The following is a 24,953-nucleotide window of genomic DNA, read 5'->3' as shown; positions in this document are numbered from 1 at the left end:
GGAACCCCCTTTGTACATTGAGTCCTCTACCATGTTTGTGGTATGTTGTGAGTAGTGGGTTTGATGTCTTAGTATAACGCGAGTGTGTTTGGTGCGACAGGAGTGTGTTCGTTAACTATATGTTTATGTGTTTCTTAGGCCTTCCTCACAGATTGTGGCAGAAGGGCTATAGTATTTCCTATCCAAGGTCATGTTTTCTTGGTGCTCAGGTACTTGTCTACTTCCTTGGTTATTTAGTGAGACTATATGAGAGTACCCTTGTATGTTAGGACAGCACTTCACTGATGCCTGTCTTGTCTTCTGTTACAGGTATCCTTTCCCTGCTGACCCTACCTTTACCCATCCCACATTTTTTATTTTAGTTTGTTATTTTTCTCCCCCGCCTAATGGCTCGAACACCCTGTGTTTACACTTCTGGGTGTTGGTGACATTTGGAGGTGGAACCATATTTGCATCGACTGGATCACGGGGAGTAAACCTGACACCTTCCAGACCAACCCCATTGAGTGTTGTTGTGAATGGATTTATAGTGACCAGCAAGGCTCTCGGGTATCTGGCTACAGAGACCTTATGTTGAATATCGTTATCAATAATTCCACACAGGCCCTGTACTGTCGCATTCTTTCTTTCCACAGTTGTCGAATGTACTACTTACTTTTCACTGACATGCATGCAGTAGTGCATGCACTTTCAAAGATTGATGGATAGGTTTGTACCCAAAGATTTGTTTATGTTCACAATAGTTTGTCTATGCTGTGCTATTTTTTCTTGTCTCCCAAAACCTTTCCCAAAAACCCCCGTACCCATCCATTTTTCAAACCCTAACCCTCTTCCCCCGGGCTGTGTGGTTTTGATTGATGTGTGACTAAATTATTATTACAGCAATAAATCCACACACTTGCTGGGTGGGGAGGATAAGGTGATAGCAACAGGCTGGTGAAGAAATCCGAGGATATATTCTTACTCTGCTTGACAAAGAACCATTGCTAATGTGAAAGAACTTCAACCGAATTAGTACTTATACTTTACCATTTGTTAGGCTACAATGTGGCACTGCTCTACTGTACTTCTGTCACCTGCTATATTCTCAGTTGTACCGTTGAATTGCTCAGGAGGACAAACCAGATTTCATTTTCTTTTTTTTCATAGGCATGCAACTGCCACTGTGTCACACCACTAGTACCACCGCTATGAGGAAATTTTATCCGACCAAGATTGCCAACGTTATTCGGTGTTTCCCGTGGAGCCAGCCCTGGGTCTAGCCCTACTTTCAAACACAAATTACAGGTAAGATAAGCGTTTGGTGGTTTGGGGGTATAATGGAGTATTAGTACGAGAGACGAGAGACTGAAGGTAGTACTACTAAAGTCCTAGGACTCTTGGATTCACTTCACTTAGTCTGTGAGAGGCACTTAGTGTTGAAAACATTTGGGCATTTACACTTAAAGGAAGAAAATGGAACTAAACTTTCAGGAAAACAGTCAACGTTAAACCCCCACCCACCAGGCAAGCAGTAAAAAACAGGTATGCTCAGATAAAGTTTGAAAAAGTATATTTATATCCCTAACAAAATAATCTCCCGCAAGACCCTCCCTAACCCCAACGATTGTCCTTCAAAAGTCCCCAAAAACCCAACTCCCAATTCCCACCCCCCAAAAGTCTCTAAAAAAGGGGCAAGGGACACTATGGGTGGATGCTGTTAACTTTTTGGGCCAGGGCATCATGCTCCTCGCGGAGCAAGGCGAGCTCCTGCTGAAGGCGGGACACCATCAGGGTAGTGCGGCGCAGGCGTGCCTTCACTGCCTTGCAGGTGCAATGCCTGTGAGAGGCAGCTGTTGGCCTTGCTGCTCGGCGGTGGCGTTTGCCTTTGGCAGCCCGGCTCAGTCTGGGTGGACCACTGTGCTGGGTGGCAGCCCGTGGGGCCACGGAGGCCGATGCAGACGACGTTGTTGTAGTTGTCGACTGCACACTTTCCACGTCCTCCAGGGCCACCAGCCGCCGATATTCCGCAACAGTGGCCTCGATCCTCCGTTGCCGGGCCGCTCTAGCCAGCTCCTTCCTCCTTGTTCGTTTGGAAGGAGAACCTATATGAAGAAAGAAAGACATAGTCTGTAACCAATGCTCTTTAAGATTAACTCAATCATTCAGCAGAAATTTGTGTTGCAGTACAACTAGCAACTTGCAAGCGCATTACATAACTATTGAGGCCAGTATCTATCTAACCTCACACTTCTTCATCCTTGCTCTAACATTAGTGGGAGTTTAAGGAACAAATTCTACGAGCACTGTGGACTTCCATTGGAGTCGACTATGAAAGTACACCAGTCTTATTCTTCTTCTTATCTCTTGTTTTGGAAAATTGGTACGTTATTTTCTGCAAGCCGGCATAATGCCAGCGCAGTAAACTTGCACCCGAGAAAAAGAGACGCACGCCATGAGGAGTGACCTAGACTTGCGTTGCCGTTGCGTTACTGTACCCGTCCAGTACATGCAGGTGGTGAATCCCTTCTTTTCTATTACGGGTGGCACTGAGAATACTCTGTTACAACTCAAGGGCTACTGCTTAATTAATTTAACTTTCACCCTACAGTGGAAATGAGTACTAGAAATGGAAAATTGAAGAAGATAAATAATCTGATTATCTATCACTTCACATGGGATGTTTTTGCTTATATATGGGATGACTTTAGGTGCTTTGCTTTTTATTGAGTGACCAGTGATACATCCACACATGAATGACTGAGTACTACTAAACTTATTAAGAGAGGTAGGGAGTGGCCACCATAATAACCGGATCTATGCAGTGCTTGCAATACAAACTACTGCTACTATTTATGGTAGTATTTGGACAAAATTAAAAGTTCTTTTCCTTGCCTTTCCTACACTGGAACGGACGTGCGGGTGCAGTGTTACATGCTCTTCAAAGTTACACTTAGTTCATCCACTGACCGTCTACTCTCTCTAGATCATGGGTACTCACAAACTTTCTCTCAGGGGCTACATTTACAGTGTAGTTTGGGGCCGAGGGCCGCACTGGTGGGGGCGGAGTCAGAGGGGGCGGGGCTAAAGCAAAACGATAACTTGTGACCATGAGGTTGCACACAGGTCCCTGCAGCAGATGCCCTCATCCACTGAGCCACCAGACCCAGCATTTACATACATCTCTCTCCCTCCTGCTCTCCCTCCTGCCCTCCCTCCATCTCTCTCTCCCTCCTGCCCTCCCTCTCCCTCCCCCTCTGTCATCTCACTGTGTGTGTGTCTATCTGTGTCAGCCTTCAGCCCGGGTTGAGACCGCTTCCTCAACGCGCACACACAGACAACAACACCAAAGTACTTAACAGGTCTTTAAAAGACCATTAACATATTATTGAGGCTTTGTTTGTTTTAGCGCCCCTGCTTCTCCACCCTGACAATCACTGCTTGCCCGGCCCCACAGAGCAGAGGCTTTGTTCTATTTCACCTCTTTGTGGCCTTGCATCTCCACTCTGCTCTGTGGGGGCCGGGGGAGCAGTGATTGTCAGAGTGGAGATGCAGGGGCGCTAACAGGTGAAATACAAAAAAGCCTCTGCTCTGTGGGGGCCGGGGGAGCAGTGATTGTCTGCAAGGTCTGCGCACCGCCAAGGAAGGCTTGCCGGGCCACCACCGGCCCGCGGGCCGTACTAGGAGTACCCCTGCTCTAGATACACATATGCTATCTAAGAGTCAGATAGTAGCATGATCCAGGTATATGGACACATACAGTTTCTGTGTCACCCACCCAGGCTGTTGTCCTTCCACCCATCATTGCTTCATCATTCACCCAGCCATGCATCTCATATTCTTGCCTTCCCAGCTAGTCTTCAGTCTCAATAAGTAAGGAATATATAAGAGCTTACCTCTGGCCGCCACCACCACCGTCTCAACTCTCACAGCCGCCGCCGCCGCCTCCTCCCCTGAAGAATCGGCCTCCGCCTCCGTGTCGAGCACCACCACCACCTCCACACTGGCCCCGCCACCAGATGTTCCACCTACAAAGTACATTTAACAATGTTAGAATAAAGCACTCACTAGTCACTAGTATTTGGTCTAGGAATGAAGACATGTGAAAACAATGTAATTTGTGACTGTCTACGTTAAAGTTAAAAAAAATGTCCCTTTTTCCAGGGAAGGTTGTCTTGCTGCACTTTTTGGCACAACTGATGAAGGCTGTTTTTTTAACACGCACCATTTTTCTCCACACAGACAGAAGATGGACTTCTAACAACAAGATCAAGTTGAAACCAGGTGAGAGCTCGGCTCGACCACAAGAAATGTCTTCAATTAATCGTCAGCACTAACCACTTTTCCATTATCAGTTAAACGTTTAGTTTTATTATGACTTCATTTTAATAAATGTGTTTACTTTTAATAAAGCTTTTAAACTTAAATACAATCTGTGTTTTTTGGTCCAGACTAGAGTGACTGAGCGAAAGGTTTTGCAATTTTTGCAAGCATGAGTCCAGATAGAACACTTCAAAAGACATTATGGACAATCCCAGAGGACTGCACTAAGTTGATAGAGCTATTGCTGACTAGAATCATGGGAGTTTCGCCAACCGTGCAATCTTAGTTAGCTACACAGACAGACTAATAAGAATAATCTAGTAATACCACAGGGAGTCATAGTAGAGGCAGGATAAGAATTTAGATACAGTCTACAAGAAGAGCAAAGACAATTTTGAAAAAAGTCAAATGAGGAACGCTAGGAAAAATAGGTACTAGTCTAAAATGAAAACTTACTGGGGCCAGCAGAGGAGCCCTCGCCTGCCCGATCCTGGCCCTGTTGAACAGCATCCGCCGCCTGCTGCTCCTGTGTCCTCCTCTCGCCCCTGGGGGGAGCTGACGTACAACATGAAAGAAAGAACAGAAAACATGGATGATTGTTGCTTGTCAATGTCAACCAAATCAAACATTTCAAAAGAACAATAACAAAATATTTCCGCGAAATTATATTGATTATGGTTACTTTTCATTTATTTGCGGACTTGTGACTTCGAAAGTCACGTAACTCACTAAACAAAGTACTGAAACGTTCACCTAGGACTGGCAGTCCGCAGTCCGCAGGCAAGACGCAAAGTGACAGACAAACTCCATTGTGATTTCAGTCAGATCAGTGACAACACTAACAGTTGCCTGCTACATTACCAGTCATTTAAATAGTCAAACTATCAATCCACCGCCACTATTTTTCTTATTGTCAGGGTTACAAAGGAAGGGGCAGATTTAAGCCCTTGCGGCTCTTTTGCGCCGTTCTTGCGTGACTTTTGTGACGCAGCAGCTAAACAAAAAAGGGCGCCATGGTGCGGCGTATAATATTATAACAACGATGCATCCCGTTATAAAGCCCTGCGCCATCAGGGGGCGTTCCGGCGCAAGGGAGGGCATTCCTGCGCTGGAACACATCCTAATAGTGGCTGAGGGAAATCTACAAAATATCAATCAGTCACCTTTAGGACAATGATGCGTCACACAAACCCTGCACCTGCTTGAAGCAGACGTACGGCTTGACCCAGCATTGGGGAGATAGGGTACCCCAGAGCATTGATGGAGCTGCGCCATCGTTGCGACGCAACTCCAGCAGTAAAGCTTCGGTGACGTTTTGGGCCCATGGTGCGCCGCATTGCAAATACGGCGCACCATGTTTGGTGGTTGTAGCGGGCCGCACAATTAATGGCGCATCCCTGCTACTTTGCAGGGATGCGACGGTAATTGCAATTCTGCCCCTTAGGGGCATACTTACTTACGCGTTCTGGCGCATCTCCAGAGATGCGCCAGATCAAATGCGTCACGCAAAACTACCCTTGCGACACGGCAGATGTGCCTCATTTACAATGCGGCGCGCCCTGGCGCAAGGGTAGGCACTTGCGTGACGCATCTCGTCACGTAAGAGCGGCGCATCGCTGGAGTCACGTCGCCAACGCAATGCAACTCCAGTAATGCTCAGGGCCACCCAATACTTAACATGCTGTGTCAGTCCTTTCGCCTGCTTCGAGCAGACATAAGGAATTGAATTGACGTAGCAGCGTCGCAGAAGTGCCTGCGTTAAATCTTGTACATTTCACGCAGGCAATTTTGCGAGGCGCACAGCCGCTGGACCGCCCACCCTGCGTACTAGGAACGCACCCATTGTGGTGCAGGCCCATGGCTTTATAACGTGACGCATCTCCCTAGATGCGTCATGCTGTAAATGACTCGCAGGGATGCGGCACATTTACGCCGCTGTTGCGTCACGCAAGGCAACGTAAACGTGGCGCAAGGGGCTTGTAAATGTAATCTGCCCCCTAGTGTCTAGCATTACGCAGTTCAGTAAAGTACACTCATACATAATAGTTACTCAGGCCAATGAGACCACGAAATAGAAAACAAATAAGCATAGTAGCAACGCCACTGAGAAGGAGAGCAGTGCACCTGAAATGCACAGAAGATTTTGAAATATAATTTAACTACAATGTAATCGTCATCAGCGGCATTATTGGCTTGCTCCATGTAAAAAACAAATATTTGCAATACAACAACACAGAGCAGGAGAAAACATCATAGTAGTGAGTGATTAAATGGCTACTACTACTCACCAAGCCCGGGGATCTCCAAGCCGAGCTGGTCCAGCAGGTCGCGCTCGCGGTCCAGGAGGTCCGTCCAGCGATGGGTGACCTGGCTGTAGGTGCGCTGGACCCCGTAGAGGTGGGATATGGCCCAGCACACCTTCTCCCACCGCTTCTGGCGCTCCCGCATGTTGTAGCCGCCGGCCGCGATCCTGCCGCCTCCCGCGATGGTCCTGGGCAGGCGGCGCTGGACGAAGTAGACCAGCGCGCCCACTTCCTCCGGGCTGAATATCTCCCGTCGCGTCACCTGCTCCCCCCTCAATCTCCCGCATGCTGTCCTGGCACTGGGTCCAGCACTACTCCCCGCCGCCGCTGCGGCCCTCAAGTGCCTGGGCAGCTTCACGGCGCCTGGCTTGACCATGGTCTGGGCAGGTAAGGTAGGAAGAAGTAGAAAATTAAGAAAGAATAGGATAGGGAAGAAGAAAAGAAAAGAGTTTAAAAAAGTAGTTTAAAAGTAAAGAAAAATAGCAGAAAAGACAAAAATATACAGCTAGGAAAAGAGAGGGATAGATAAGAAGCAAAATCGTAAAAAAAAAACTGAAAACAAGCAAAGGATGGCAAAGATACCAAGAGGATTAAACACCATGCCCAGACACAGGAAATGAATGAAAAACAAGATGGCCGGCGCCCGTTCACGAGCGCGAAAGTAAGTTCGCGCGAGATTTTCCTCGCAATCTCGTGCGAACCTCTAGATTTCCCGCGCGATCTCGTGCGAACCTCTACTCGCAATGCACTTACTGCGCGAGATTATACATAGCGGGCGGAAACGGAAATACGTCACGCAAACAAAATGGCCGCGCCCGTACTTGACCTTGGGGTAAATTTGCGTGTTGCGCTGCAAGCGGCTCGCGAATACTGCAAAAAAACTCGCGAAACAACAAGCCGCAAAAAAATAAAATGCTCATTCGCACGAATTGGCGGCTTCCGCAGTCGGTTTCGCAAGACGCCGCGCCCCGCGAATAGTGCGAAAAAACCGAAAAACGATTTCAGCAAAAGCAAAAGCAATGAGCAGGTGCAAAAGGTCAACCTCATGATTTGTAACGATTCTTTGTAATGCTTCCTGAGGGGGCCCTCCAGAATTCGGTTGCCTGCTTGCAACTATTTTGTGTGACCCTGTTCTGACCTTAACTGTATGCCACAAAGGTCCTGATTTACAGCTAAAGGAGCAGACAAGCAGGTGCCAGGCTGGAACTTTAAATTCTTTCAGTGACACATTAATTATACCCTAATTCATTATTGTCAGTTGGGGCAGGGCAGGTGTTGTAACTAATTTTGCAACAATGAAAGCACTTAGCAAGTGCAAAAGATCACTAATCAGGGCGCACTAAGGAAGCAGGTGCCAGCTAAAAAAATATTCTGTGACACATTAATCAGCCCCAAATTAATTCAGGTCACTTGAGGCAGGGAAGGTGTGCTTTGCTTTGCCGAAAATAATGTACACTGGACAACCAGAGGGTGTGGTGATGAAACAGAGGGTGGCATGGGTGGGCCAGAGGGTGGCATGAGTAGTCAGAGAGTGGCAGTGTGACAGAGAGTGGCAGTGATGAAGAAGAGTGTCCCAAACAGGCTGGACATGCAGAAACAACAAGTTCGCAAAACTTGCGACCCGACAGGTAAGTTCGCAAATTGCGAAATTGTAAAAACCCTCGCGAACTGGCAGAAACACGGGCGAACACAAAAAAAAAAAAAAATCCGCAAATTCGCGGGAATTCGCGGATTTTGCGGATTGCGAATCCGCAAATCCGCAAAATTCGCGAACGCGAGATCCGCAAAATTCGCCCATGCTTACCTGTTAGCTCAGATGGTTAGAGCGTGGTGCTAATAACGCCAAGGTCATAGGTTCGATCCCTGTACAGGCCAAGTTTAATTGTTTGAAAAAAGATTAATTTTTCTTGTGTCTCATTTTTGACTGTTTATCACCTTGGATCAAACACTGCTTGAAGGATTGGATAAATACATTTGATATAGTTGTAGAATTAATTATTATTCTGAAAGCTCCTGGAATATCTATTAATGGTTTTAAGTTCTAACGCCAAGTAACTTAAACTCTTATTTATTGCAATTTATTGAGGTCATTTCTGTTTTGTCTTGTTGATGAAATATAAAGATAGTATGAATGTAAACAGCTGAATATAAGCTTTCCAACTATCCCGGGTTAACAATCAATAGCACTTCATCATCTGCTATTTCTTCAATGGTATGCTATATATTTATTGAGCCTATTAGTTTAGTCTTTAGAGCATAAAGTTAAAAATGCCAAGGATATACCTTCAATCAGTCTCCAAGCCAATACTTGATGCTCCTTTAATGTTGAAAATAGATGTATTTTCTTCTGTATCATGTGTATGTCTATATTTCCTTTGAGGGGAAGCTGATAGAACGATTAGATGAATCAATTGCATATAGGTGATGAATTGTTATTTATTGCTAAAACACATGGAAAAAACATTAATGATTCTAAGTTCTAACACTAAGTATGAAAATCTCTTTTGTATTGTAATTTTTTTAAAGTCATATTAGTTTCTTCATGTTGATATTATATATTTATAACTTCATGGTAAACCTCTGAAATTCAGCTATCCAAATCTCCCGGGTTAACTATCATTAGCAGTTCTTCACATGCTGGACTTCCAGGATTTTGGGCAAAATGGCTTGTTAGCTCAGATGGTTAGAGCGTGGTGCTAATAACGCCAAGGTCACACGTTCGATCCCTTTACAGGCCAAGTTAAATTGTTTGAAAAAAGAGTAATTTTTCTTGTGTTTCATTCTTGACTGTTTATCACCTTGGATCAAACGCTGCTTGAAGGATTGGATGAATACATTTGATATAGTTGTAGAATTAATTATTATTCTGAAAGCTCCTGGAATATCTATTAATGGTTCTAAGTTCTAACGCCAAGTAACTAAATCTTCTATTTATTGCAATTTATTGAGGTCATTTTTGTTTTGTCTTGTTGATGAAATATAAAGATAGTATGAATGTAAACAGCTGAATATAAGCTTTCCAACTATCCCGGGTTAACAATCGATAGCACTTCATCATCTGCTATTTCTTCAATGGTATGCTATATATTTATTGAGCCTATTAGTTTAGTCTTTAGAGCATAAAGTTAAAAATGCCAAGGACATACCTTCAATCAGTCTCCAAGCCAATACTTGATGCTCCTTTAATGTTGAAAATAGATGTATTTTCTTCTGTATCATGTGTATGTCTATATTTCCTTTGAGGGGAAGCTGATAGAATGATTAGATGAATCAATTGCATATAGGTGATGAATTGTTATTTATTGCTAAAACACATGGAAAAAACATTAATGGTTCTAATTTCTAACGCTAAGTATGAACATCTCTTTTGTATTGTATTTTTTTTAAAGTCATATTAGTTTCTTCATGTTGATATTATATATGTATAACTTCATGGTAAACCTCTGAAATTAAGCTTTCCAAATCTCCCGGGTTAACTATCATTAGCACTTCTTCATATGCTGGACTTCCAGGAAATTGTGCAAAACGGCCTGTTAGCTCAGATGCTTAGAGCGTGGTGCTAATAACGCCAAGGTCACAGGTTCGATCCCTGTACAGGCCAAGTTTAATTGTTTGAAAAAAGATTAATTTTTCTTGTGTCTCATTTTTGACTGTTTATCACCTTGGATCAAACACTGCTTGAAGGATTGGATGAATACATTTGATATAGTTGTAGAATTAATTATTATTCTGAAAGCTCCTGGAATATCTATTAATGGTTCTAAGTTCTAACTCCAAGTAACTAAATCTCTTCTTTATTGCAATTCATTGAGGTCATTTTTGTTTTGTCTTGTTGATGAAATATAAAGATAGTATGAATGTAAACAGCTGAATATAAGCTTTCCAACTATCCCGGGTTAACAATCAGTAGCACTTCATCATCTGCTATTTCTTCAATAGTATGATATATATTTAGTGAGCCTATTAGTTTAGTCTTTAGAGCAAAAAGTTAAAAATAGCAAGGACATATTTTCAATCAGTCTCCAAGCCAATACTTGATGCTCCTTTAATGTTGAAAATAGATGTATTTTCTTCTGTATCATGTGTATCTCTATATTTCCTTTGAGGGGAAGCTGATAGAATGATTAAATGAATCAATTGCATATAGGTGATGAATTGTTATTTATTGCTAAAACACATGGAAAAAACATTAATGGTTCTAAGTTCTAACACTAAGTATGAACATCTCTTTTGTATTGTAATGTTTTTAAAGTCATATTAGTTTCTTCATGTTGATATTATATATTTATAACTTCATGGTAAACCTCTGAAATTAAGCTTTCCAAATCTCCGGGGTTAACTATCATTAGCACTTCTTCATATGCTGGACTTCCAGGAAATGGTGCAAAACGGCCTGTTAGCTCAGATGGTTAGAGCGTGGTGCTAATAACGCCAAGATCACAGGTTCGATCCCTGTACAGGCCAAGTTTAATTGTTTGAAAAAAGATTAATTTTTCTTGTGTCTCATTTTTGACTGTTTATCACCTTGGATCAAACACTGCTTGAAGGATTGGATAAATACATTTGATATAGTTGTAGAATTAATTATTATTCTGAAAGCTCCTGGAATATCTATTAATGGTTCTAAGTTCTAACGCCAAGTAACTTAAACTCTTATTTATTGCAATTTATTGAGGTCATTTTTGTTTTGTCTTGTAGATGAAATATAAAGATAGTATGAATGTAAACAGCTGAATATAAGCTTTCCAACTATCCCGGGTTAACAATCGAAAGAACTTCATCATCTGCTATTTCTTCAATGGTATGCTATATATTTATTGAGCCTATTAGTTTAGTCTTTAGAGCATAAAGTTAAAAATGCCAAGGACATACTTTAAATCAATCTCCTAGCCAATACTTGATGCTCCTTTAATGTTGAAAAGAGATGTATTTTCTTCTGTATCATGTGTATCTCTATATTTCCTTTGAGGGGAAGCTGATAGAATGATAAATGAATCAATTGCATATAGGTGATGAATTGTTATTTATTGCTAAAACACATGGAAAAACATTAATGGTTCTAAGTTCTAACACTAAGTATGAACATCTCTTTTGTATTGTAATTTTTTTAAAGTCATATTAGTTTCTTCAAGTTGATATTATATATTTATAACTTCATGGTAAACCTCTGAAATTAAGCTTTCCAAATCTCCCGAGTTAACTATCATTAGCACTTCTTCATATGCTGGACTTCCAGGAAATTGTGCAAAATGGCCTGTTAGCTCAGATGGTTAGAGCGTGGTGCTAATAACGCCAAGGTCACAGGTTCGATCCCTGTACAGGCCAAGTTTAATTGTTTGAAAAAAGATTAATTTTTCTTGTGTCTCATTTTTGACTGTTTATCACCTTGGATCAAACACTGCTTGAAGGATTGGACGAATACATTTGATATAGTTGTAGAATTCATTATTATTCTGAAAGCTCCTGGAATATCTATTAATGGTTCTAAGTTCTAACTCCAAGTAACTAAATCTCTTCTTTATTGCAATTCATTGAGGTCATTTTTTTTTGTCTTGTTGATGAAATATAAAGATAGTATGAACGTAAACAGCTGAATATAAGCTTTCCAACTATCCCGGGTTAACAATCAGTAGCACTTCATCATCTGCTATTTCTTCAATAGTATGCTATATATTTATTGAGCCTATTAGTTTAGTCTTTAGAGCATAAAGTTAAAAATGCCAAGGACATACCTCCAATCAGTCTCCAAGCCCATACTTGATGCTCTTTTAATGTTGAAAATAGATGTATTTTCTTCTGTATCATGTGTATGTCTATATTTCCTTTGAGGGGAAGCTTATAGAACGATTAGTTGAATCAATTGCATATAGGTGATGAATTGTTATTTATTGCTAAAACACATGGAAAAAAACATTAATGGTTCTAAGTTCTAACACTAAGTATGAACATCTCTTTTGTATTGTAATTTTTTTAAAGTCATATTAGTTTCTTCATGTTGATATTATATATTTATAACTTCATGGTAAACCTCTAAAATTAAGCTTTCCAAATCTCCCAGGTTAACTATCATTAGCACTTCTTCATATGCTGGACTTCCAGGAAATTGTGCAAAACGGCCTGTTAGCTCAGATGGTTAGAGCATGGTGCTAATAACGCCAAGGTCACAGGTTCGATCCCTGTACAGGCCGAGTTTAATTGTTTGAAAAAAGATTAATTTTTCTTGTGTTTTATTCTTGACTGTTTTTCACCTTGGATCAAACGCTGCTTGAAGGATTGGATGAATACATTTGATATAGTTGTAGAATTAATTATTATTCTGAAAGCTCCTGGAATATCTATTAATGGTTCTAAGTTCAAACGCCAAGTAACTAAATCTTCTATTTATTGCAATTTATTGAGGTCATTTTTGTTTTGTCTTGTTGATGAAATATAAAGATAGTATGAATGTAAACAGCTGAATATAAGCTTTCCAACTATCCCGGGTTAACAATCGATAGCACTTCATCATCTGCTATTTCTTCAACGGTATGCTATATATTTATTGAGCCTATTAGTTTAGTCTTTAGAGCATAAAGTTAAAAATGTCAAGGACATACCTTCAATCAGTCTCCAAGCCAATACTTGATGCTCCTTTAATGTTGAAAATAGATGTATTTTCTTCTGTATCATGTGTATGTCTATATTTCCTTTGAGGGGAAGCTGATAGAATGATTAGATGAATCAATTGCATATAGGTGATGAATTGTTATTTATTGCTAAAATACATGGAAAAAAACATTAATGGTTCTAAGTTCTAACACTGAGTATGAAAATCTCTTTTGTATTGTAATTTTTTTAAAGTCATATTAGTTTCTTCATGTTGATATTATATATTTATAATTTCATGGTAAACCTCTGAAATTAAGCTTTCCAAATCTCCCGGGTTAACTATCATTAGCACTTCTTCACATGCTGGACTTCCAGGAATTTGTGCAAAATGGCCTGTTAGCTCAGATGGTTAGAGCGTGGTGCTAATAACGCCAAGGTCACAGGTTCGATCCCTGTACAGGCCAAGTTTAATTGTTTGAAAAAAGAGTAATTTTTCTTGTGTCTCATTTTTGACTGTTTATCACCTTGGATCAAACACTGCTTGAAGGATTGGATGAATACATTTGATATAGTTGTAGAATTAATTATTATTCTGAAAGCTCCTGGAATATCTATTAATGGTTCTAAGTTCTAACTCCAAGTAACTAAATCTCTTATTTATTGCAATTCATTGAGGTCATTTTTGTTTTGTCTTGTTGATGAAATATAAAGATAGTATGAATGTAAACAGCTGAATATAAGCTTTCCAACTATCCCGGGTTAACAATCATTAGCACTTCATCATCTGCTATTTCTTCAATAGTATGCTATATATTTAGTGAGCCTATTAGTTTAGTCTTTGGAGCAAAAAGTTAAAAATGCCAAGGACATATTTTCATCAGTCTCCAAGCCAATACTTGATGCTTTAATGTTGAAAATAGATGTATTTTCTTCTGTATCATGTGTATCTCTATATTTCCTTTGAGGGGAAGCTGATAGAATGATTAAATGATTAATTGCACATAGGTGATGAATTGTTATTTATTGCTAAAACACATGGAAAAAACATTAATGGTTCTAAGTTTTAACACTAAGTATGAACATCTCTTTTGTATTGTAATTTTTTTAAAGTCATATTAGTTTCTTCATGTTGATATTATATATTTATAACTTCATGGTAAACCTCTGAATTTAAGCTTTCCAAATCTCCCGGGTTAACTATCATTAGCACTTCTTCATATGCTGGACTTCCAGGAAATTGTGCAAAACGGCCTGTTAGCTCAGATGGTTAGAGCGTGGTGCTAATAACGCCAAGGTCACAGGTTCGATCCCTGTACAGGCCAAGTTTAATTGTTTGAAAAAAGATTAATTTTTCTTGTGTCTCATTTTTGACTGTTTATCACCTTGGATCAAACACTGCTTGAAGGATTGGATAAATACATTTGATATAGTTGTAGAATTAATTATTATTCTGAAAGCTCCTGGAATATCTATTAATGGTTCTAAGTTCTAACGCCAAGTAACTTAAACTCTTATTTATTGCAATTTATTGAGGTCATTTTTGTTTTGTCTTGTTATGTTATGTTATGTTAATGGGTGACTTATATAGCGCACGGCTACTCCAAGGAGTGTCCCGGCGCTTTCTGACCCATTACTGAAAAAGAAGAAGGATAACAGACATAACAGTATTATTGATTAAAAAGCCACGTTTTCAGGGCCTTTCTAAAGGCAAACAAATTGGAGATGTGGCGGAGACCAACGGGAAGAGAGTTCCATAGTCTGGGGGCAAGATGTTTAAAGGAACGTCCACCAATTCTGGCTTTCTTAATGGGAGGCACCATTGCCAAGCCAAGATTTTCCGACCGGAGAGATCTGGTGGGCTTGTAAAAGGAAAGCCGTTTCCTAATGTAAGAAGCCCCTACCAGATGGAGTGCCTTGTGGGCCAGTGTAAGAGCTTTGAATATGATTCGTTTTTTAATCGGAAGCCAGTGCAGGGAGACTAGCAACTCAGAGGCTCTGGCTTGCCGGGGTAGGCCGAAGATGGCTCTAGCCGCAGAGTTTTGCACAACCTGGAGTTTGTGCAAAAGATAATCCGGCAAGCCCAGGTAGAGGATGTTAGAATAGTCAAGCCTGGAACAAATCAGAGCTTGTACTGTCAACTTCCTATGGGCAGCGGGGAGCATAGGAAGGAATTTACGAATCATTTTTAGCAGACCAAAACAGGTACCTGTGAGGCCTGTGATCTGCGTTTTCAAAGCAAGGGTGTTATCAATTTTAACCCCCAGGTTTTTTGCAACCGAAGAAGAGGAGGAAGGGGGGGACATGCTCACTGGCCACCATTCCTGCCAGGGCGGCTCTGCCGGACATCCGAAGAAGAGCACCTCAGATTTATCAGGGTTGCATTTGAGGCTGCTTCGCTGAAACCAGTTGAAGACAGCCCCAAGGCAACCACGGATGCTGATGTTGATGAAATATAAAGATAGTATGAATGTAAACAGCTGAATATAAGCTTTCCAACTATCCCGGGTTAACAATCGATAGCACTTCATCATCTGATATTTCTTCAATGGTATGCTATATATTTATTGAGCCTATTAGTTTAGTCTTTAGAGCATAAAGTTACAAATGCCAAGCACATACCTCCAATCAGTCTCCAAGCCCATACTTGATGCTCTTTTAATGTTGAAAATAGATGTATTTTCTTCTGTATCATGTGTATGTCTATATTTCCTTTGAGGGGAAGCTGATAGAACGATTAGTTGAATCAATTGCATATAGGTGATGAATTGTTATTTATTGCTAAAACACATGGAAAAAACATTAATGGTTCTAAGTTCTAACACTAAGTATGAAAATCTCTTTTGTATTGTAATTTTTTTAAAGTCATATTAGTTTCTTCATGTTGATATTATATATTTATAACTTCATGGTAAACCTCTGAAATTAAGCTTTCCAAATCTCCCGGGTTAACTATCATTAGCACTTCTTCATATGCTGGACCTCCAGGAATTTGGGCAAAACGGCCTGTTAGCTCAGATGGTTAGAGCGTGGTGTTAATAACACCAAGGTCACAGGTTCTATCCCTGTACAGGCCAAGTTTAATTGTTTGTAAAAAGATTAATTTTTCTTTTGTCTCATTTTTGACTGTTTATCACCTTGGATGAAACGCTGCTTGAAGGATTGGATGAATACATTTGATATAGTTGTAGAATTAATTATTATTCTGAAAGCTCCTGGAATATCTATTAATGGTTCTAAGTTCTAACGCTAAGTAACTAAATCTCTTATTTATTGCAATTTATTGAGGTCATTTTTGTTTTGTCTTGTTGATGAAATATAAAGATAGTATGAATGTAAACAGCTGAATATAAGCTTTCCAATTATCCCGGGTTAACAATCAGTACCACTTCATCATCTGCTATTTCTTCAATAGTATGCTATATATTTAGTGAGCCTATTAGTTTAGTCTTTAGAGCATAAAGGTAAAAATGCCAAGGACATACTTTCAATCAATCTCCAAGCCAATACTTGAAGCTCCTTTAATGTTGAAAATAGATGTATTTTCTTCTGTATCATGTGTATCTCTATATTTTCTTTGAGGGGAAGCCTGTTAGCTCAGATGGATAGAGCGTGGTGCTAATAACACCAAGGTCACAGGTTCTATCCCTGTACAGGCCAAGTTTAATTGTTTGTAAAAAGATTAATTTTTCTTTTTGTCTCATTTTTGACTGTTCATCACCTTGGATGAAACGCTGCTTGAAGGATTGGATGAATACATTTGATATAGTTGTAGAATTAATTATTATTCTGAAAGCTCCTGGAATATCTATTAATGGTTCTAAGTTCTAACGCCAAGTAACTAAATCTCTTATTTATTGCAATTCATTGAGGTCATTTTTGTTTTGTCTTGTTGATGAAATATAAAGATAGTATGAATGTAAACAGCTGAATATAAGCTTTCCAACTATCCCGGGTTAACAATCGGTAGCACTTCATCATCTGCTATTTCTTCAATAGTATGCTATATATTTAGTGAGCCTATTAGTGTAGTCTTTAGAGCAAAAAGTTAAAAATGCCAAGGACATATTTTCAATCAGTCTCCAAGCCAATACTTGATGCTCCTTTAATGTTGAAAATAGATGTATTTTCTTCTGTATCATGTGTATCTCTATATTTCCTTTGAGGGGAAGCTGATAGAATGATAAATGAATCAATTGCATATAGGTGATGAATTGTTATTTATTGCTAAAACACATGGAAAAACATTAATGGTTCTAAGTTCTAACACTAAGTATGAACATCTCTTTTGTATTGTAATTTTTTTAAAGTCATATTAGTTTCTTCATGTTGATATTATATATTTATAACTTCATGGTAAACCTCTGAAATTAAGCTTTCCAAATCTCCCGGGTTAACTATCATTAGCACTTCTTCATATGCTGGACTTCCAGGAAATGGTGCAAAACGGCCTGTTAGCTCAGATGGTTAGAGCGTGGTGCTAATAACGCCAAGATCACAGGTTCGATCCCTGTACAGGCCAAGTTTAATTGTTTGAAAAAAGATTAATTTTTCTTGTGTCTCATTTTTGACTGTTTATCACCTTGGATCAAACACTGCTTGAAGGATTGGATAAATACATTTGATATAGTTGTAGAATTAATTATTATTCTGAAAGCTCCTGGAATATCTATTAATGGTTCTAAGTTCTAACGCCAAGTAACTTAAACTCTTATTTATTGCAATTTATTGAGGTCATTTTTGTTTTGTCTTGTAGATGAAATATAAAGATAGTATGAATGTAAACAGCTGAATATAAGCTTTCCAACTATCCCGGGTTAACAATCGATAGAACTTCATCATCTGCTATTTCTTCAATGGTATGCTATATATTTATTGAGCCTATTAGTTTAGTCTTTAGAGCATAAAGTTAAAAATGCCAAGGACATACTTTCAATCAATCTCCTAGCCAATACTTGATGCTCCTTTAATGTTGAAAAGAGATGTATTTTCTTCTGTATCATGTGTATCTCTATATTTCCTTTGAGGGGAAGCTGATAGAATGATAAATGAATCAATTGCATATAGGTGATGAATTGTTATTTATTGCTAAAACACATGGAAAAACATTAATGGTTCTAAGTTCCTTCACTAAGTATGAACATCTCTTTTGTATTGTAATTTTTTTAAAGTCATATTAGTTTCTTCATGTTGATATTATATATTTATAACTTCATGGTAAACCTCTGAAATTAAGCTTTCCAAATCTCCCGGGTTAACTATCATTAGCACTTCTTCATATGCTGGACTTCCAGGAAATTGTGCAAAACGGCCTGTTAGCTCAGTTGGTTAGAGCGTGGTGCTAATAACACCAAGGTCACAGGTTCGATCCCTGTACAGGCCAAGTTTAATTGTTTGAAAAAAGATTAATTTTTCTTGTGTCTCATTTTTGACTGTTTATCACCTTGGATCAAACACTCCTTGAAGGATTGGACGAATACATTTGATATAGTTGTAGAATTAATTATTATTCTGAAAGCTCCTGGAATATCTATTAATGGTTCTAAGTTCTAACTCCAAGTAACTAAATCTCTTCTTTATTGCAATTCATTGAGGTCATTTTTTTTTGTCTTGTTGATGAAATATAAAGATAGTATGAATGTAAACAGCTGAATATAAGCTTTCCAACTATCCCGGGTTAACAATCAGTAGCACTTCATCATCTGCTATTTCTTCAATAGTATGCTATATATTTAGTGAGCCTATTAGTTTAGTCTTTAGAGCAAAAAGTTAAAAATAGCAAGGACATATTTTCAATCAGTCTCCAAGCCAATACTTGATGCTCCTTTAATGTTGAAAATAGATGTATTTTCTTCTGTATCATGTGTATCTCTATATTTCCTTTGAGGGGAAGCTGATAGAATGATTAAATGAATCAATTGCATATAGGTGATGAATTGTTATTTATTGCTAAAACACATGGAAAAAACATTAATGGTTCTAAGTTCTAACACTAAGTATGAACATCTCTTTTGTATTGTAATTTTTTTAAAGTCATATTAGTTTCTTCATGTTGATATTATATATTTATAACTTCATGGTAAACCTCTGAAATTAAGCTTTCCAAATCTCCCAGGTTAACTATCATTAGCACTTCTTCATATGCTGGACTTCCAGGAAATGGTGCAAAACGGCCTGTTAGCTCAGATGGTTAGAGCGTGGTGCTAATAACGCCAAGGTCATAGGTTCGATCCCTGTACAGGCCAAGTTTAATTGTTTGAAAAAAGATTAATTTTTCTTTTGTCTCATTTTTGACTGTTTATCACCTTGGATCAAACACTGCTTGAAGGATTGGATAAATACATTTGATATAGTTGTAGAATTAATTATTATTCTGAAAGCTCCTGGAATATCTATTAATGGTTTTAAGTTCTAACACCAAGTAACTTAAACTCTTATTTATTGCAATTTATTGAGGTCATTTTTGTTTTGTCTTGTAGATGAAATATAAAGATAGTATGAATGTAAACAGCTGAATATAAGCTTTCCAACTATCCCGGGTTAACAATCGATAGAACTTCATCATCTGCTATTTCTTCAATGGTATGCTATATATTTATTGAGCCTATTAGTTTAGTCTTTAGAGCATAAAGTTAAAAATGCCAAGGACATACTTTCAATCAATCTCCTAGCCAATACTTGATGCTCCTTTAATGTTGAAAAGAGATGTATTTTCTTCTGTATCATGTGTATCTCTATATTTCCTTTGAGGGGAAGCTGATAGAATGATAAATGAATCAATTGCATATAGGTGATGAATTGTTATTTATTGCTAAAACACATGGAAAAACATTAATGGTTCTAAGTTCTAACACTAAGTATGAACATCTCTTTTGTATTGTAATTTTTTTAAAGTCATATTAGTTTCTTCATGTTGATATTATATATTTATAACTTCATGGTAAACCTCTGAAATTAAGCTTTCCAAATCTCCCGGGTTAACTATCATTAGCACTTCTTCATATGCTGGACTTCCAGGAAATTGTGCAAAACGGCCTGTTAGCTCAGTTGGTTAGAGCGTGGTGCTAATAACGCCAAGGTCACAGGTTCGATCCCTGTACAGGCCAAGTTTAATTGTTTGAAAAAAGATTAATTTTTCTTGTGTCTCATTTTTGACTGTTTATCACCTTGGATCAAACACTCCTTGAAGGATTGGACGAATACATTTGATATAGTTGTAGAATTCATTATTATTCTGAAAGCTCCTGGAATATCTATTAATGGTTCTAAGTTCTAACTCCAAGTAACTAAATCTCTTCTTTATTGCAATTCATTGAGGTCATTTTTTTTTGTCTTGTTGATGAAATATAAAGATAGTATGAATGTAAACAGCTGAATATAAGCTTTCCAACTATCCCTGGTTAACAATCAGTAGCACTTCATCATCTGCTATTTCTTCAATAGTATGCTATATATTTAGTGAGCCTATTAGTTTAGTCTTTAGAGCAAAAAGTTAAAAATAGCAAGGACATATTTTCAATCAGTCTCCAAGCCAATACTTGATGCTCCTTTAATGTTGAAAATAGATGTATTTTCTTCTGTATCATGTGTATCTCTATATTTCCTTTGAGGGGAAGCTGATAGAATGATTAAATGAATCAATTGCATATAGGTGATCAATTGTTATTTATTGCTAAAACACATGGAAAAAACATTAATGGTGCTAAGTTCTAACACTAAGTATGAACATCTCTTTTGTATTGTAATTTTTTTAAAGTCATATTAGTTTCTTCATGTTGATATTATATATTTATAACTTCATGGTAAACCTCTGAAATTAAGCTTTCCAAATCTCCCGGGTTAACTATCATTAGCACTTCTTCATATGCTGGACTTCCAGGAAATTGTGCAAAACGGCCTGTTAGCTCAGATGGTTAGAGCATGGTGCTAATAACGCCAAGGTCACAGGTTCGATCCCTGTACAGGCCAGGTTTAATTATTTGAAAAAAGATTAATTTTTCTTGTGTCTCATTTTTGACTGTTTATCACCTTGGATCAAACACTGCTTGAAGGATTGGATGAATACATTTGATATAGTTGTAGAATTAATTATTATTCTGAAAGCTCCTGGAATATCTATTAATGGTTCTAAGTTCTAACTCCAAGTAACTAAATCTCTTCTTTATTGCAATTCATTGAGGTCATTTTTTTTTGTCTTGTTGATGAAATATAAAGATAGTATGAATGTAAACAGCTGAATATAAGCTTTCCAACTATCCCGGGTTAACAATCAGTAGCACTTCATCATCTGCTATTTCTTCAATAGTATGCTATATATTTAGTGAGCCTATTAGTTTAGTCTTTAGAGCAAAAAGTTAAAAATAGCAAGGACATATTTTCAATCAGTCTCCAAGCCAATACTTGATGCTCCTTTAATGTTGAAAATAGATGTATTTTCTTCTGTATCATGTGTATCTCTATATTTCCTTTGAGGGGAAGCTGATAGAATGATTAAATGAATCAATTGCATATAGGTGATGAATTGTTATTTATTGCTAAAACACATGGAAAAAACATTAATGGTTCTAAGTTCTAACACTAAGTATGAACATCTCTTTTGTATTGTAATTTTTTTAAAGTCATATTAGTTTCTTCATGTTGATATTATATATTTATAACTTCATGGTAAACCTCTGAAATTAAGCTTTCCAAATCTCCCAGGTTAACTATCATTAGCACTTCTTCATATGCTGGACTTCCAGGAAATGGTGCAAAACGGCCTGTTAGCTCAGATGGTTAGAGCGTGGTGCTAATAACGCCAAGGTCATAGGTTCGATCCCTGTACAGGCCAAGTTTAATTGTTTGAAAAAAGATTAATTTTTCTTTTGTCTCATTTTTGACTGTTTATCACCTTGGATCAAACACTGCTTGAAGGATTGGATAAATACATTTGATATAGTTGTAGAATTAATTATTATTCTGAAAGCTCCTGGAATATCTATTAATGGTTTTAAGTTCTAACACCAAGTAACTTAAACTCTTATTTATTGCAATTTATTGAGGTCATTTTTGTTTTGTCTTGTAGATGAAATATAAAGATAGTATGAATGTAAACATCTGAATATAAGCTTTCCAACTATCCCGGGTTAACAATCGATAGAACTTCATCATCTGCTATTTCTTCAATGGTATGCTATATATTTATTGAGCCTATTAGTTTAGTCTTTAGAGCATAAAGTTAAAAATGCCAAGGACATACTTTCAATCAATCTCCTAGCCAATACTTGATGCTCCTTTAATGTTGAAAAGAGATGTATTTTCTTCTGTATCATGTGTATCTCTATATTTCCTTTGAGGGGAAGCTGATAGAATGATAAATGAATCAATTGCATATAGGTGATGAATTGTTATTTATTGCTAAAACACATGGAAAAACATTAATGGTTCTAAGTTCTAACACTAAGTATGAACATCTCTTTTGTATTGTAATTTTTTTAAAGTCATATTAGTTTCTTCATGTTGATATTATATATTTATAACTTCATGGTAAACCTCTGAAATTAAGCTTTCCAAATCTCCCGGGTTAACTATCATTAGCACTTCTTCATATGCTGGACTTCCAGGAAATTGTGCAAAATGGCCTGTTAGCTCAGATGGTTAGAGCGTGGTGCTAATAACGCCAAGGTCACAGGTTCGATCCCTGTACAGGCCAAGTTTAATTGTTTGAAAAAAGATAAATTTTTCTTGTGTCTCATTTTTGACTGTTTATCACCTTGGATCAAACACTGCTTGAAGGATTGGACGAATACATTTGATATAGTTGTAGAATTCATTATTATTCTGAAAGCTCCTGGAATATCTATTAATGGTTCTAAGTTCTAACTCCAAGTAACTAAATCTCTTCTTTATTGCAATTCATTGAGGTCATTTTTTTTTGTCTTGTTGATGAAATATAAAGATAGTATGAACGTAAACAGCTGAATATAAGCTTTCCAACTATCCCGGGTTAACAATCAGTAGCACTTCATCATCTGCTATTTCTTCAATAGTATGCTATATATTTAGTGAGCCTATTAGTTTAGTCTTTAGAGCAAAAAGTTAAAAATAGCAAGGACATATTTTCAATCAGTCTCCAAGCCAATACTTGATGCTCCTTTAATGTTGAAAATAGATGTATTTTCTTCTGTATCATGTGTATCTCTATATTTCCTTTGAGGGGAAGCTGATAGAATGATTAAATGAATCAATTGCATATAGGTGATGAATTGTTATTTATTGCTAAAACACATGGAAAAAACATTAATGGTTCTAAGTTTTAACACTAAGTATGAACATCTCTTTTGTATTGTAATTTTTTTAAAGTCATATTAGTTTCTTCATGTTGATATTATATATTTATAACTTCATGGTAAACCTCTGAATTTAAGCTTTCCAAATCTCCCGGGTTAACTATCATTAGCACTTCTTCATATGCTGGACTTCCAGGAAATTGTGCAAAACGGCCTGTTAGCTCTAATGGTTAGAGCGTGGTGCTAATAACGCCAAGGTCACAGGTTCGATCCCTGTGCAGGCCAAGTTTAATTGTTTGAAAAAAGATTAATTTTTCTTGTGTCTCATTTTTGACTGTTTATCACCTTGGATCAAACACTGCTTGAAGGATTGGATAAATACATTTGATATAGTTGTAGAATTAATTATTATTCTGAAAGCTCCTGGAATATCTATTAATGGTTCTAAGTTCTAACGCCAAGTAACTTAATCTCTTATTTATTGCAATTTATTGAGGTCATTTTTGTTTTGTCTTGTTGATGAAATATAAAGATAGTATGAATGTAAACAGCTGAATATAAGCTTTCCAACTATCCTGGGTTAACAATCGGTAGCACTTCATCATCTGCTATTTCTTCAATAGTATGCTATATATTTAGTGAGCCTATTAGTTTAGTCTTTAGAGCAAAAAGTTAAAAATGCCAAGGACATATTTTCAATCAGTCTCCAAGCCAATACTTGATGCTCCTTTAATGTTGAAAATAGATGTATTTTCTTCTGTATCATGTGTATCTCTATATTTCCTTTGAGGGGAAGCTGATAGAATGATTAAATGAATCAATTGCATATAGGTGATGAATTGTTATTTATTGCTAAAACACATGGAAAAAACATTAATGGTTCTAAGTTCTAACACTAAGTATGAACATCTCTTTTGTATTGTAATTTTTTTAAAGTCATATTAGTTTCTTCATGTTGATATTATATATTTATAACTTCATGGTAAACCTCTGAAATTAAGCTTTCCAAATCTCCCGGGTTAACTATCATTAGCACTTCTTCATATGCTGGACCTCCAGGAATTTGGGCAAAACGGCCTGTTAGCTCAGATGGTTAGAGCGTGGTGTTAATAACACCAAGGTCACAGGTTCTATCCCTGTACAGGCCAAGTTTAATTGTTTGTAAAAAGATTAATTTTTCTTTTGTCTCATTTTTGACTGTTTATCACCTTGGATGAAACGCTGCTTGAAGGATTGGATGAATACATTTGATATAGTTGTAGAATTAATTATTATTCTGAAAGCTCCTGGAATATCTATTAATGGTTCTAAGTTCTAACGCTAAGTAACTAAATCTCTTATTTATTGCAATTTATTGAGGTCATTTTTGTTTTGTCTTGTTGATGAAATATAAAGATAGTATGAATGTAAACAGCTGAATATAAGCTTTCCAATTATCCCGGGTTAACAATCAGTACCACTTCATCATCTGCTATTTCTTCAATAGTATGCTATA

At 37.7% G+C, this 24,953-nt stretch overlaps 7 non-coding genes across 7 annotated transcripts; all 7 read left to right on the top strand.

The window, feature by feature from the left end:
* Window positions 1-11,856: 11,856 nt before the first annotated feature.
* TRNAI-AAU (transfer RNA isoleucine (anticodon AAU)) lies at window positions 11,857-11,930 on the top strand. The gene has a single exon. It is a non-coding gene; the product is annotated as a tRNA-Ile (tRNA).
* Window positions 11,931-13,583: 1,653 nt separating this feature from the next.
* On the top strand, window positions 13,584-13,657 carry TRNAI-AAU (transfer RNA isoleucine (anticodon AAU)). Its single transcript has one exon. It is a non-coding gene; the product is annotated as a tRNA-Ile (tRNA).
* A 784-nt stretch (window positions 13,658-14,441) lies between these two features.
* TRNAI-AAU (transfer RNA isoleucine (anticodon AAU)) lies at window positions 14,442-14,515 on the top strand. Its single transcript has one exon. It is a non-coding gene; the product is annotated as a tRNA-Ile (tRNA).
* A 3,984-nt stretch (window positions 14,516-18,499) lies between these two features.
* Window positions 18,500-18,573, top strand: TRNAI-AAU (transfer RNA isoleucine (anticodon AAU)). The gene has a single exon. It is a non-coding gene; the product is annotated as a tRNA-Ile (tRNA).
* A 1,649-nt stretch (window positions 18,574-20,222) lies between these two features.
* On the top strand, window positions 20,223-20,296 carry TRNAI-AAU (transfer RNA isoleucine (anticodon AAU)). Its single transcript has one exon. It is a non-coding gene; the product is annotated as a tRNA-Ile (tRNA).
* A 788-nt stretch (window positions 20,297-21,084) lies between these two features.
* On the top strand, window positions 21,085-21,158 carry TRNAI-AAU (transfer RNA isoleucine (anticodon AAU)). Its single transcript has one exon. It is a non-coding gene; the product is annotated as a tRNA-Ile (tRNA).
* Window positions 21,159-22,807: 1,649 nt separating this feature from the next.
* On the top strand, window positions 22,808-22,881 carry TRNAI-AAU (transfer RNA isoleucine (anticodon AAU)). The gene has a single exon. It is a non-coding gene; the product is annotated as a tRNA-Ile (tRNA).
* Window positions 22,882-24,953: the final 2,072 nt, after the last annotated feature.

Source organism: Lissotriton vulgaris, chromosome 12, assembly GCF_964263255.1.
Source record: "Lissotriton vulgaris chromosome 12, aLisVul1.2, whole genome shotgun sequence".
Taxonomy (NCBI): Eukaryota; Metazoa; Chordata; class Amphibia; order Caudata; family Salamandridae; genus Lissotriton; species Lissotriton vulgaris.
This window is presented reverse-complemented; position numbering and strand designations above follow the sequence as displayed.